Here is a 15,457-nt window from a genome sequence, read left to right as displayed (position 1 = left end):
CTTCCTTCCTTCCTTCCTTCCTTCCTTCTTTCCCTCCCTCCCTCTCTACCTCCCTCCCATTGGCTCAGTTCAATTCAAGCAACACATCCTGACAATCTGTGTTAAATGGATCATATGGATGAAATGATCCTTACAGAAGTCCTCACAGTTGTCTGGGAAAGACAGCCGTATAAGTGCACATAGGTTTGGACCTTCCCGGTGGCTGTGATAGCTGTTGGTCCTGTGAATGGGAACCCAAGTTGGAGTGGGATCTTGAAAACGTGTGGACCTGAAATAAACACGTCTATGTCTCTCATTAAGCAAGGTGACACACAGCAGGTGTGCACTGGATGCACAGGAAGTAGCTGGACAGACCAGGTGTCTTTTTCTCTGGGAGTTGGTCCTCATCGCTACACAGAAGGGTAGCTGGTATCTGAAGCTGTCAATCACCATTCACATTCTCGAGTCCCGTGATGGGCGCTGAAGCAGCCCATCCTCGCGGGAGCTGCCCCAGAAGGTCACTATTTTGTGACATCCTCGAATTCTCATGAGTGCCAGAAGCTGACTAATTATGAGCAGGGAAGTGAGGGCCCTGAAATGCCCCTGTCTGCACATCTGTCAAACCCAGCACTCATTTCTGATAACTTCTTTGGCTTCTGTGAAGCAGCCTGGCCATGTCTGGCCGTGGGTGGTGCTCAGAATGAACTGAACAGAAAGCAGACTGTGGTGTGGGGCGTGGGGGGGTCGGGGGACCCAGGGGGTGGAGAGGATGGGCATTTTTAGCACGTTTCAAAGGAATTAGAAGGCTGCAAGTGGCCAGTGATGAAAGCTGCTGCTGCATTCGCTGTCTGTCTCCATGGAAAATGAAATTCTGGATGGACTGAACCTGGCTCAGAAAAGGGACCGTGGACAGGAAAGCTGATGACAAGTGTGACTTGGTTATTTCTAGAGTGCTTTGTACTTTTCAGAGTGTTTTCCCCTGAACCCTTCTCCATCTGGAGTCTCAGAGCCCTGAAAGGGCTCTTAGCATGGCAGCAGCCCGGCACTATGGAGAGATCATAGACTCGAAAAACACAGGCCAGGGAATCAGCCCCTCCCGAGTAGTGGCATCTTGTCAACTGTAACCTACCGCTTTGTGCCTCAGCTTCCTCAGCCGCCATCAACAACAAAAAGGTGGGACTGTTTCATTCGAGCATTGGAAGACTCAGGCCTCTCCCATGTCATTGGTCTGCCATCTTTCAAGGACCTTGCAATCCATCCAGCTGGCAGAGTGGGAAAAGGAGGGTAGAGAAGGCAAACCCACTCTTTTTTTTTTTTTTTTAAAGATTTTTATTGGGGAATTGGGGGGTAGGAACAGCACTGGGGAATTGGGGGAGGGGAACAGTGCTGGGGAATTGGGGGAAGGGGAACAGACAAGTTGCTGTCTTTTTGTTCTTCAGTCTAGTTGTGGAGGACGTTGCTTCACTGGCCCAAGTGGGCACCATCATTGCGCTCTTCCCGGGCGAGGTAGATCAGTCACCAGCTTCTCGATGGCCACTCACAGCGGCTGCTGGCTGCTCACGCTGGCTGCTGGCTACACACGGTAGCCCATGGCAACCCAGTGCAGCAGGGGCTGCAGCCTATGCCGTCTCCAGCGACTCACAGCACCCCAGCTCCAGGTTGAGCTGTTGTTCAGCATCTTAGCTGTAGAGGACAGTGTCACTGGCCCTCATATGTGGGATCCGAACCGGGGTCCTCTGGCGTCCCTAGCCAACTCTTAACCAACGCGCCACTCGGTCTGCCCCAAACCCACTTAAGCGCCTTGTCCTGTAAGTGGTATATAGTTACTTCACATGCATTCTGTTGTGGTGGACTGGGCATATCCCTGCCTAGAAGCAAGGGGCTGAGAAATGGAATCCCTGCTGGGTGACCACTCCCCAGGGGTAACTGAGCTCTTGAAGGGGGACTGGAAAGTTTTGAGAAGCGCTCTGCCATAAATACGTCCCTTTAGCGCTGCATAGGGTGGGTGAGGTTGGGTTTACGAGCAAACCCTGGTATACACGGTGTGTGGCACAGACTCTGCCCTTTGTTATTTGTGTAATTTTCCTCCTCCTCTTTTCTAACATAGCTTCATCTTGTTTTAGGTGTGTTTCTGTTTAAAGGCGCCCTATTTAATATGTACTGTTGATGCCTTCGCATTGTTGAATTCATGGCCCCAGCACCATAACTCAAGCCTGGTGTGTGAAGCTCACCTAGCACAAGTATCTTCTCCAAAGGGCACAGCACCGACTTGCTGCACCCAGGAATGCAGACAGCGCCTCAGCACTGTGCTTGGGGGCCATTTGAAACCCCAAAGTCACCAACAAAAAGCATAGACATGTGGCACTGCATAGACCTCGGAAAGGACGCTTACTTACAGTATGAAGCTGATGTAAGAAGCAGAGTGTCACCTGGTTCCACCTCCGCTGGGAACGTGCATGCCGGGTGACTCAATTCTTTTTGCTGCTCTGAGCATATCCGTAAATGTGGGGTCACAGATTAATTTTAGCAAGTGGGCAAATTCACAAATACACAACTCACAAATGACGAGGCTCGACTGTACATTGCAACCAGGGTGAGACTGACTGAGCTGCGCTGGGGGCGAGGGCTTTTGTAAAGGTTTCTGGAGGAGGTGGTGCCTTAGACCAGGCTCGGCCGACTTTCTGTACAGAAGGCCCGAGAGCAAAACACTTAGGCTTCCGGGCCTCAGCGTCTGTGGCAACTACACTCCGCTGTTGTGCCGAGAACAAGACAACACAGAGGCGTGGCTGTGCTCCAGCAAGCCTTGATTTTTGGACAATGAGATTTGAGTTTCAGGTAATGTTGATGTGTCACACAATGCTACTCTTCCGAGTTTCTTCCTCCAACCATTTAAACATCTCAGCTTGGGGCTGAACAAAGTAGCTGGTGGCTTGATTTGGCCTGAAGGCCATACTTGCCTTCCACGCTGCTATTTAGGGAAGCCTACTCATTATGAAAAAACACAAAACAAACAAGCCTAAATAATCCAGGAAAGGACCAAGGATAACATTTTAAAATTCACCTAAAACCCCAAGACCGAGGGATTTCCACAGAGGGCACATACATATGCCTCGTAGGCGTGCATGGCTGCACAGGTGCCTTTGTGTGGTGCTGTGATTAATCTTTCCCTGAGAGTAAGTGGTGGACCTTTTGCTGTGTTACTCAGGGCAGATCTCCATCGTCATGTGATGTGTCGTCTTCTGTTGCTGGATCATGATTTATGTTAACTCACTTCTTGTCGGTGTCTTTTTAAATTATGTTCTTTTTTAAAATTTTTTTTTTATCTGTAACAAAAGATACATGAGTTTTCGTACACACTCACCACACAGGTAGTGTTACAGGGAGACAAAGCACCATATCCTGCTTTCTGCACTCTTACAATTCAGCAAGCCACACAGGTGACATACAGCGGTGGTCTTAGCCAGACAGCGGTGGTGTTCCAGTGCTGGGGGTGGTCTGAAGCACAAAGGGCCTGAGTGACTGGTCCAGGTGAAACCAGACACCTGCCTTTTCTGGGTCAGCAGCTCCCTTCTGTTCGCCTGAGTCCCAGGGCCTTGTGGGACATCAGCAAGGGGACCTCAGACATCATCTGGTCATCACCCACTCTCCTACAGATGGAAAAACAGAGGCTCAGAGAGGCCGGAGGATGTAGGGCGAGTCCGTGCAAACTCAAATCCAGGTGTCCCCATCCTGAGTAGAGGACCCTTGACTGCAGATCAAGCTCTCACACTGCTGTTCTTTCAAACTTCGCATGTGGCTATCTCTTGGGCCATGTCCAAGGGACCCTCTCCATGTGTCCAAGGGACCCTCTCCATGTGTCCTGGGCAGTGCTGACGGTAGGAGAGGTGATGGGTAGGTTCATGAGGCCCTGACATTCCTGCTTCTAGTTCATGACACAGTAGGAACTGTGTCAGCTGCCTCCTCCTCAATTTTTCAGCCTGAGTTACCGACCTGGACACCAACTCCCTCCTTTAGATTGACAGCCATCCTTAGCTGTCACCTGCCAGACAGGAGCTTGCTCTCTGCTATTCCATGTCCGCATGTCAGGGATGACGCGCACGTGAGTGAGCTGCAGGTATTCTGGGCGTTTGTAACAATCATAGGTAGACCTGCTGTGCTTATGCACAAAGGTGTCGGCTGTAGTGCTATTTAGAACAGTGGGAACTCACAAATATTGGGCTGTTGGAAAACTCGTGACGCATTTTTGCAACGAAAACCATAGAAAAAATACATCATGACTTTTCCGACAACCCAATAGCTTCAGTGTCAGAATATGGGAGCAGCTGCAGGAACTGTGGCACGTGCAGAAAGTTCGTTATTTGACCATTTAAACATCTCTGTGGTGGATAAAAAGGGTTGCCCCATGGGGCAGAAGGACAGGAGACAAATAGTTAATATGGCATGATGAGATAAGATAAAAGCGCTATAAAATTTCAGATAAGAGCGGGCACAGATTTGCTGTTGTGTTGTGATCAGCTGCTCCATGCTGGGCACCTGGGCATGGGGTCAGCAGAGGCTCTCTCGGGAGATGGGCTGCTCCCCATCTGTGACTCTGTCTCCACCATTAGGCTCCTGGAAGCCCCTGGTAGTCTGGCTCCAAGCTGACCCCCTGGGGGAGGGGTGTAGATACTGAAATGTTCCAGGTGGAGAAAAATTTCTTCTCCAGGCGTCCATGCAATGAAAGCAGCGTAAATCAGGGAGTGACTGCTTGGGGGAGCCTCAGCTAGTCTCTAGCCAGGTCTTCATCCAGCCTACAGGGTGGGGAGCCCATATTCTCAAATCTGTGCTGTGTGGGCTCTGATGTGTTACCCAGAGAATTCCCAGTGAGAAAGCTTCACATCGGATGGTTGGTGTTGCGGTCTGCAGTTCCCGGGCGCCTCCCCCACTGTCACCCCCTTAAAACTCTGGGCCTGACAGCCAAGGGGAAGGGCTGGCAGGGCAGCAGAGCTGGCAAGCCCTGGAGAAGCTCTCCTATTCCTTGACAATCCATGTATGATTCATAATGATTGTAGCAGATGAGGCATGCAGGCCGCGTCTCAGACTTCAGCTGATGAAAATGTCTTCCCAAAGGAGACATGCCCAGACTCCTGGGAGGACCTTGGGAAGACCTCAGCCGTCTGGCTGGCCGGGGCTGCCCGGTTCCCAGCAGTGCGGTCAGCGACGAGCAGCCCGTTATCGTCAGGTGGTGGTTCTGGTCCGACTGCGAATGTCAGAGCCCGCTGTGCCAGCTGAAGGCAGGCAAGGCGCTCAGGGTGCTGCCTCCTCCAGGGCAGACAACCTTGAAAATGGGGGCTCCAGGAGGCTGGGGTTTATGTTCAGTATTTTTGTATAATATCTGTCCAATAATGAAAAAAATGAAAAATCGCTAGAGTTGCACCAATTAAAAAAAAATCAATAACATAAGGAAGGGGATGAACCAACACCACAGTGAAACCCATCCCACCTCTTGAGAGAGAATCTCTGTTATCTGGAAATGTGTGCAGACTGAGTGCTGTACTGTTCAACCTCTCAGGAAGGGGGGCAAAAAAAAAAAAAACCTGGCCAGAATTGTAGGCCACGGCCAATTTGAGGCCACCAAAGCTTTAAAAACCAGTTTGCAAAATTCTTGACTAACAGTTGTAAACCTGTGCACGCTCACAAGAGATTGCTTTCCTTTCTCGTTGGGTAAATTGGAATCCTGTTACGAATGTTGGTCTGCATGTCATTTTCGTTTCCTGTGTCACCGACTCCTCCCCAGACCAGCACGTGCAGCCTCACTCAGCTCCCTTCCCTTCTGTGGTGGAGTTCCCATGAAAGGGCACTGTGTTGCTTCTGGAAGGTTCTTGGAAGAATCACCCAGGAGAGGGAAGGGGGACAGCAGCTCTTAGCATGCGGGGAGGCTGGTTGTCCTCATCTCAGACCTGGCATGTTTCCTTGGAGTTTATTTCAACGTCTGGCCTTTTCTAAACATGTTATTCTAATAATCTGTAGACTAACCAGCTCTGGTGGTGACACTGCCCGTCACTCTTGCTCATCTTAGATTCCATTAGATAACCTCATTTTTCTTTTGGGAAACCTTTCCCGATATTGTCCTATTCCCTGTGCCCTGGCCCTGAGGCTGGGCGAGTGCTTCTTCACGGTTACCTTAGAACCCAGGGCTGCCATCCGCAGTTGTGTTCACCACTCCATGATATTTATTGTGTGATGTCTACCAGCAACCTGTGGAGAAGCAGGGAAGCTCTGGAGGCAGAATGGCCCCCCCAAAATGTCTACACCCTAATTCTGGGGTTATGCCTATGAATATGTTACTTTATATGGCAAAAGGACTTTGCAGATGTCATCAAGGTTTATGCAAAGAACCCTCTCTGGGATCAGAGAGATGCCCCCCTTTCTCCACTACAGCCCCCTTCTCCCCCACCCGCCCCAGCACCCTGAGCACCTCTGCTGGAGGCAGGCAAAGTGTCTCATTCGATATGTCCCAACCCAGCTTTTCCTGGCTCTCCTGAATGAGGTAATCCCACCATCTTCCCCACCGTCTTTCCCGCCGTCTGTAGTTATCACTCCGTGGGCTTTACCTTCATAATGTGGGGTTCAGCTCCTGATGTTCCCCTCCCCGTATTGCTGGGGTCACTTCCTAAGAGGCCTCCCCAGCTCCAAGCCCGCCCTCTACCCGCTCCCAGATGCACCTCACTGAGGCACACTCGGCCTGTGTCACCCACTCCCGTGCTACAGGCATCCCATGGTTTTCCTGTTCCCGCAGACCCCTCGGTCACGGACTCTCAGTCCTTAGTCAGGACAGGAGCATGTCTGTGGGGCCGGATTTCCCAGGATTCCCTCTGGGTATTTGTTCCCTTACAGGCCCTCGCTCTCCCAGTCCTGCATCTTGCAGCTCTCCCGGTCCTGTAGGGCCCTGCTCATGAGCCCTCTAATCCCTGCAGCCTTCACAGAGTCCCCAGAGGTACTGGCATTTGGATGTGTGATGCACAAGCCCCCATCAGACTATAAATGCTTCAGTAGGGCCTCCCCCCTCCCCCCTTCCTTCCCCAGAGCCTTGTGCATAATGACACCCGTCTCCAGTGCTCACAACCTGGGCATGGATGTCAGAATGAAGGAGAGAGGCAAAGGCGTATCGGGGACCTATTTACCATATTAGGCATAGCGCCTCTAGTTGCTCATTAAAATACCTCTTCAATGAGTATTCAGTGCATTCGTTTTGCGCTATTTTGAAATGGATCTCAAAATAAGATCTCGAAACAGCTCAGCAGTGTTTTTAGCACACTCTTCCTGCACCAGCATTTGTTTGTAGGAGCTGCTTATACTGAGTTCCAAGGTGGCCCAAGCATTGGTGAATAATATGTTACCATTTATAGTGTTACTATCACCGATTTTACAATAACAGCTAACACATATTGATCACCATGGATGAGATAATTTCATTCTTACAACAGTGCTCTGAAGTTGGGACTATTAGTGTCTACCTTCTATGGATGAGGACACTGGGGCACAGAGAGATTAAGTGATTCACCAAAGGTCACACAGCTAGTTAGCCATGGTTCCCATTCTCCACCCAGGCAGTTTGGCTCTAGGGCCTCTGCCACGTCCCTCTGCAGCGACCATTTTGTTCCCCATATCGGGGGGAGCACAACCCTTTGTCCCTGGGTGAACATCATTAACATGATTGCTGTTACTTGTTTGCTACAGTTTTTAACACTTCACGTGTGCTCAGGGCTTTACAGTTTGAAAGGTGTTCCCCTCCATTGTCACATTGAACAGTCGCAGGGATGTGAGGCTGATGGAAGTGACAAGGATGAATTTGTGTCATAGTGGCATGCCCAGTGAAATGACCAAGTCCGAAGGACCAATCTCACTGGACTCAGAGGAGTTGGAGCCCGGGACTCCTCCAGCCCAGGCTGTATCCCTTCCACCACAAGCAGGACCCCCAACCTGGCCCTACCCCCACCCCAGTCTAAACGCTGCTGTTCCCACACCAGACGGACGACAGCTGAGTCCACTTGAGACACGTAACACAGGCCTGAGTCGGAGATGATATTTTCTTAGAATTTCATTTTTGGCCTGTGCATTTTCCATTTGTGATTTCTTATCCTCTGTGGGGGTTGGGAGGCCCCCTTTTTTTTTGTTTGTTTTGTTTCTTCTATTTTTTTTCCCCAAGCTTGGGAAATATGGGTTAGGGAGGGGGAAAAAAATCTTTCCATATTCCATCCTAGGGACGCTTGCCAAAGAGTCTGTCCTGCTGGCTGCTGGCTGGAGGCCTGTCCCCATCTTCAGAAGCCACGTCCACAGCGAGTGAGCACTCAGCAGAGCCAGCGCCGGCCCCCAGCCCAGGCCCTCCATGGTGGCCTTGGCACGGACGGCTACAGGCAGGCCTACCCTGCCCTGGAATGTACCTTTGAGAACATAGCATCTCCTTGGCTCCAAGAGGCCCCCTTTGCTGGGAAGCTGCATATTTCCTATTCCCAGTCCGATCCCTACCCCTCTCCGTTACTTTTAATAACTACGCAGGCAGTTCCTTCCCGGCCAGTAAAGGCGGTCATCACAGTGTTCAGGCTGGGTGTTGACATTTTCTTCGAATCCCCATGAGCCTTGATACAGGCGCATGAGTCACATTTTAGAAGAGGTGAGAGCTTGGGCTCTAGATTAGAGGAGACTCGAGTTCAAATACAGGGCTGGGCTTTGGACTGTCTGTGTGTCCTTGGGCAAGTTGCTTAACCTCTCTGAGTCTCCTTCAGTATTTGTGTGCGTGTGTGTGTGTGTGTGTGTGTGTGTGTGTGTGTGTCTGCAAAAGGGGAGGGGGCAGCCTCAGCAGGGCTGTGTGGCGAAAGCATGCTCCTTTTCTGGGTACACACAGTAGGCCCAGGGGAAGCTGTCTTCTTCATGATAACCGCTCCCCCTACTACCCCCCTTGAATGGTGGAAGCTGGTTTGAGGAGGTGGGCAGAAAAAATGCAAGGTAATGTGACTAAGCCATTTCCCATTGAAAGGCTTCAGAGAAGGTGTTAATGATCTCGGCAGTTTTGCTCAAAGGAGCTGGAGCCACAGGACAAGCTCAACAAGTTCACTGTCTTGAGAAGGGCCCTGCAGGAGTACCTTTCTGCTTTCCCGGTGGCAGACAGCACTTCCAGGCAGAGAGCCTGAGCTCTGGGGTCCGAATGTCTGCTGGCCCATCTGGACGCCACGGCTTACGAGCGCTGGGACTTTGGACCCTCAACTTCCCTGTGTCTGATTGTCCTCTTCTGAAAAATGGTGATAAAAATGTCCCCCTGCCTCATAAAATGATTGTGAGGCTGAGATATGATAATGTGGGCACAGGTTTAAAAAAGAGACGCCGGCTGCGGGGACGCGGGGAGCACGTCTTAGCTGCTGTTATCACAGATCCGCCCCTCTGTGTACGTACATGTGTGCATGCGCACGTGTGCATGCGCCTCTTATGTATGTTTGCTTCCCCGCTGGGACGTGAGCGCTGTAGGGCTTTGGGTACATGTGATCTCTGTAGGGCTTGGAGTCGTGTGGCAGCTGCTCTCCTTCACCCATCTCTGGGAGATCGGAGGATACTTGTATCCGAGTTGCCTGGAGGGCGTTGGTTAAAAATATTGGCTCCTGGGCCCCAGCCCAGGGCCACTGAATCAGACGCTGGGTATCAGCTGGGATCCCTGTTTAACTTCTTATTTCTAGTCTCAGCCCCCTGGACAGCAGGGCTGCAGACCCTGTGCAGAGATGGTTTATTGCATGCTCTCTCTATCCCCAGTGAAACAAGAACTTTTTGGGGTGGAGAGCGGGACGGGGAGGGGGTGGACCAGTGAACATGGAACCTTTGCGTGACTTTTATCCTGGGTTTATGGAGCTTGGAAACACAGGGGAGGTGGCATTCCTTTCTGTGGAACTGCTTAATTCAGACCCAGTCTCCCAAGTAGGGCTGCTGGTTGATTCCAGCTACTGAATTCATTGTTATTTGTTCTCGCTCTGTAAAGGAACATGTTTGATGCCAGAACATGTGTCAGCTCTAAGCCTGCAAGGCCTGGCCGAGGTGGGTCTTTTCCTACACACACTAAGGCTGTCCATACCCAGGATGCACCAAAATGGTCCCGGGCCAGGCCCAAATCAAGCCCAGGTTCACTCTGTCAGTGTCCCAAGTTATCACTGTCTCTCCTTTGTGCCTGTGCTCTAAGGGCAGCGACCCTGGGCTTAGCACAGTCCAAGCAGCCTGAGTTCAAATCCGGCCTGGGACACTTAGCTCAGTAATTTTATATAAATAACAGAATTATGTGTACCTCTCCCTTTTCCCTCTACAAAGTGCTGTAGAGAGATGATTACCTGAATGGTCCCAACTCTCTTCACCCATTCCCTGTGTCTCTGATGCTGGAGTAGATTATGTGACATGCTGTGTCCAGTGGGGCACTCATAGACACACTGCAAACAGAGCTTTGCAAAACCATTTCCTTTTGCGCTGTGTGACCTCTGCCATCACTGAGAGAAGGGCATTTCTGAGCTAGCCTTCTTTTTCCAGGAGACAGGTGAGAGACGCATAGAACATAACCACATAACCAAGGTGCTCTAACCTTCCTCGCTGAGACCAGCCTAGACCAGCTGCCAATCAACAACCTCCCAGCCCCTGAGGGAACCCAGCCAAGTTCATCAGAGCCGCCTGCCTGACCCCCAGATGCACAGACACTTAGTGCTTATGCTGTTGAGGTTTTGTTGTTAGGCAGCATTTTTTGAGGGGCGGGGATAGATACAACTGGACTATCAATAACAACTAGGTGAGGACTTGAATTCTGCAAGGACAGTGGTTGCCTAGGACCCCCACCAGTTGCCTGATAGATCAGATCCTTGTCAATTGATTGAATGGCCTGATAAGGATCAATAAGGTAATCCCTCTGAGAATGGTTCAGCATATTGTCTGGTCCCTCTGTTCAGAACATTCTGCTGGGATCACTATTGTTCCCCATCCACTGGGTTTTCTATAGGAACAGAGGCACTACTTGGCAGACATACACAGCATGAGTGAGGCAGTGAATAGCAAATGAGGAGGGAGAAAGGGTGCGTGTGCGCGCGCATGTGCATGTGCGCGCATGGGTGTGCGCGCGTGTGCCTGCACGTGTGCGTGTGTGTGTGTGTGCACACATGTGCATGTGTGCGCATGGGTGTGCGTGCACATGTGTGCGCATGTGCGTGTGCGTGCATGGTTGTATGCATGTGTGTCTGTGTGTGCGTGTGTGCGTGTGTGTGTGTGTGTGTGTGTCTGTGTGCGCGTGCACATGCTGGGGGAGTGGAGCAGCTAAGGTCCTAGTTTTATGTAAGAAGCTGAACGGTAAGTAAGTCTTGATTCACTGAATACTTGGGGTCTTAAGCCCCAAGGGAGCCTGTTATATCTTTCAGGGGGAAAAAAACTTGACACAGATACCCATCGAAGACCTGACCATGGGTGAGCTACAGAAACAGCAGCCTCCATATTGGGGGCACGCGCTCTTCAATAGGCACTTTTTGGCCATTTTCATTGGATTCTCACTGTAAGACTTTATAGGGCGAAACTGCCCTTTCTATCATAAAGATAAAGAAACTCGCCTCAGAGGCATCTGAATGAATGACCAGGGGCACACAGCTAAGCAAGGTAGGGGCATGAGCTATTAAGCCCAGGGCTGCCTGGCAGCAAGGATGGCTTCTTTTAAACCCCCGTCACAATGCGACAGGGACCTCAGCAGGCAGCCAGGCAGAGCAGTATGTGGTTGAAATTGCACCAGGAGAAAGGATGTGGCTTGCCCAAGGTTATATCATGTGACCAGGTTACCTGACACCCCTTCCCGGGCCCTTGGTGTGTCAGTGTTGAGATCTCATGGGTCAGTGGGCATCGCTGAAATGCCTTGCTAAGTTTCCCATGAAGGCAGTGTCAGTTTCCTGGTCTCCATAGAAGCTCCTTAAAATGCACAACAGAGAACACTGTAGAACAGCAGAGCCTCCACTACGGGCCGCGTCTGTCCCACCAAGAAGCTGCAGAGGGAAGCCCCACTTCGGGCGCCAACGCGCCCTCCCTCCCGCCTGCCAGCTCGCACAGCGAGAGCAGGGCCAGTGCCAGGGAGGTTACTGGGCCTCGGCTCAGGCTAGCGCTGGCTGGGCCGGAGGCGGAGGGGGCGGCGGGCTGAAGCCCTGCTTGGCCAGGCGCCCCGGGCACCTGCCATCCTCGTGTGTTTGCTCAGTGGGTCGGGAGGGGAAGCAGGATGCTTTCTGTCATGCCCTGGGCGTTCCGGGCCTCGGGGGCCAGCTGCCGGGGCTGGCAGCTTCTCTGAGGAGCTATCTCTTGCCCATTCTGTACCTCCCTCACTCAGCTACCTGACAAGCAGGTAATAGTCTCACCAGCACCTTAGGTAACCCCAGGAAAAGGCAGGAGACCCGGCTCGTGTGCGTGGAACAAACACTGCTAAGTTGCCCAGGAGCTCCACGTCAGGCACCTTCAACCCTGGAGGGAGAGAGGCCCCCTCTGGCGGTGCCCCGGGCACCCGCAAATGTCCTGCCTTGCACCATATCCCACCTCTTTTTTCCACGACAGCCAAGTATTGGTTGGAATTCTGGCAAGAACATCTGGTGACACACAGCCTGCCTTTGAGGAGACGTGAAGAACAATTTAAATTCATCCAGGGTTTCAGTACGGCTCCCTTCCTGTTAAAATCACCCGAAAGGTGGGTTCCGAGGCCATTCTTACAACCAGAGGATTTCTGCTCTGATGAGACAGAGTGTGAGAGCTTTATGGTTTGCAAAGCACTTTCACGTACACCAGCTCACCTCGAGCCTCCCACACCCTGTGAACGAAGCACTATTAATAGCCCCATTTTACAGGTGAGGTAAGTGAGGCCAAGAGAGCTCGCCTGACTCGCCCAGGGCCAGACAGGTAGAATAGGCGGCAGAGCAGAGACTGGAAGCCAGGTCTGCCATCTGAAAGTCCAGACTTCTTTCTAGTTCACTCTGGCAGTAGCGGACATTAAGGAATACATGGATTTCTATCCGGGGTTTGTGCTGGAATAAGGTCAGAGTGGCGAGAAAGGAATTAACCTTTCCTGAGCTGCATTTGGTTTAGGCTCAGCCATGTGTGGCATCTCAGTTACTCTTCTCAGGCAGCTCTTACTTACCCCCATCTTACACTGAGGACGCGGGGACCCCAGAGACGAAATGGCTTTCCCCAAGTTCCATGCCAAGTAGGGGGGCAGGAGGTGGACCCAGGTCTTCCTGCCTCCAGTGCCTCATCCTTCCTCACGTTGCCTCCTGCTGAGACCGGGCGTGCCAGGGCAGGCTGGCAGGGCGAGGAAGCTGGCACACCTCCGGGGCGGGGGGAGGGGGGCGAGGGGTGGCACCCAGAGCAGCAGATGCTCTGCTGGTCCTTTCGAGGGAAAAGCTCAGATGTCAGCCTTGTCCTTCTGGCCTCCCAGCCCCCTCCAGTCCAGAAGCACAGATCTGTGGTGGAGAAGGAGAGGCCCTGTGGATCCTCTGCTCCAGGTCCCCACTGACCAACTGAGCAGTCACTCAAGGGGGATGGGACTGGCCCCACTTCACGCAAGGGGTGGCAGAGCTGGGAGTGGAATCTGGGCCCTCTGGCCCCAGGCCTGTGCTCAGAGCCCCTTCCTGCCACCTGGTCCCTCCCTTTGCTTTCTTAATCACTTCCATCTCTACCTGGCCCTTGATCATAAGCTGCTGTGCAGCCCCCACTGCCCACCCTGGGTTCTATTTATGTGTGACTGTCATCTCCAGGAAGAACAGGAGGACCTCAGAGCCCGGGGACAGATGTGACTGTCTTTGGAGCTGGGTAGACGCTGGGGCTCTGAGGTGGTGGACCTGGGTTCCAGTCCTGCCTGTTTGTGACCAAGGGCAAGCTGTGTGTTGTCTCTCAAGTTAAGTGCCTGCCCCCTGCCCCCTCCTGGCGTCCTCCTGCAGCAATTACAATGGGTCCCTGTGGTCCAGCACTTACAATGGGCCAGGCTCTCACCCCACATGGCAGTGACTCCCCTGGGAGCTGGCAAGATGCAGTTAGAAGAACATTTTGCTGGGGACAGGAGTCCTTCATTGTGGGCTCACCCCACCTGCCGATGTGCTGATGCACTTGCCTGCCACATGCTGTGTGCTGGGCATTGAGGCTCAGGGATCAGACACCTGCCCAAGGTCACAGCCGTCAATGGCGTCAGGAAGGGAGGGCAGGCGTTTTGTCTGTAGGCCTCACATGGGGGCACCTAACTCCTGTGCCATGTGACTGGGCTCTGCCTGTCTTTATCCTGGAGAGACCCTGGGGCTGGGGAGCTGCCAGCAGGTGTGCTGGCCCCTGTTCTTCTGATCACGGCTGGTCCTGTGTCCCCAAGTGTCTGGCTCCTACCGGATGTCGGTCCACATTGGATGAGTAGATACATGGAATGAATTGTCTGAAATGCATAGACGCCTATATCCTCTGGATTCCTATCAGACACAAGGGGTTGCCCTGCACCGGCCACTGCCACCTGCCCAGGTACGGCCTTCCCTGGGCCTCAGGTTCCTCGTTGTGCAGGGGCCGCACCTGGGCCCTCCCTCGAGCTGCCCGCACCTCGCACTGCTCGCCGCAGCCGTCCCTCTGTTGCCTCCTCCTTCCCGCCATGGGCTCCCGCCAAACCAGCCCACCACGGCCTCCTTTTGTTCTCCCATCTCAATTTCAGGCACACCAGGCCAATCCGACCCCCCAGCTTGCTTTGCACACCCCTTTGAAGCCTTGACAGGCGGCCAGCGGAGCTGGCCCAGCGCACGGGGGCTGGTGCCAGAGCCCTGGCAGCCACTGCCCGCCTTGCTGGCTCCCTCGGCCTGGCTGTTCCGGGGCCCCTGCTCACAGGGACAGAAGTGCCTGGATGTTGGCCCCAGCTGGCATGGACATTCATCTGGCGCTGCTGGCTAGGCTGTGCCCACAACCCGGAGTCCTTTCTCAGGCCTCTCCCATGATACAGCTCTCACGATAGCCCACAGCCTCTGGTCCCTGCAGAAATTTGTGGCAGGAAAGGCCTGGCTGGGCTCTGAGCTCTCCGAGGAGAGGCAGGACGGGCAGTGGGGAGGAGCACAAACCTTGGCTCCAGACATGGGTGGAGCACCTCACTCTGCCATCTCTGGCTGTGGGACTCACCGGCTTTGTGCCTCAGTTTCCCCTTCTGTAAGTGGAGAGAACAGAACGCCTCATACGCGGCGTCTGGTGAGGAGGGACGAAAGGCGGTGCGGCCAGCACACTGTGAGCATTCAGGAAATAGTTGTGGGTGCTCCTTATCAACGTGTGATGCTCATTACCGAGGGCATGTGAGCTCCAGGAAGGGCAGGAGGCCTTGCCGCAACCCAGCGCAGCTCCGGAGCGCTGGCCTTGTCCCCCACCCCACCGCGTCACCTGCTGCTGCAACTCCTGTTAAAAAGCCGTGTGACACTGAGGAGTCTTTGGGTCTTATTTTGTAATTTTAAAA

General features: G+C 52.9%; 1 protein-coding gene across 20 annotated transcripts in view; it reads left to right on the top strand.

Annotated features, from left to right (window-relative positions):
• LOC109383228 (uncharacterized) overlaps window positions 1–15,457 on the top strand; it is a 433,428-nt gene that overhangs the window by 152,402 nt on the left and 265,569 nt on the right. For 2 of the 20 annotated variants that reach the window (XR_002124127.1, XR_002124126.1), the window contains one exon: window positions 2,103–3,462. The exons of the other annotated variants lie outside the window; for them this stretch is intronic. The gene's annotated coding sequence lies outside the window, so the exon portion shown is untranslated. Of the gene's footprint in view, window positions 1–2,102; window positions 3,463–15,457 lie in introns of those variants that run through there. 20 annotated transcript variants of the gene reach the window in all.

The sequence above is a fragment of the Hipposideros armiger genome, unplaced genomic scaffold (genome assembly GCF_001890085.2).
Source record: "Hipposideros armiger isolate ML-2016 unplaced genomic scaffold, ASM189008v1 scaffold_78, whole genome shotgun sequence".
In the NCBI taxonomy this organism is placed as follows: domain Eukaryota; kingdom Metazoa; phylum Chordata; class Mammalia; order Chiroptera; family Hipposideridae; genus Hipposideros; species Hipposideros armiger.
Note: the sequence above shows the minus strand (reverse complement) of the source record. Positions and strands in the feature narration are given on the sequence as shown.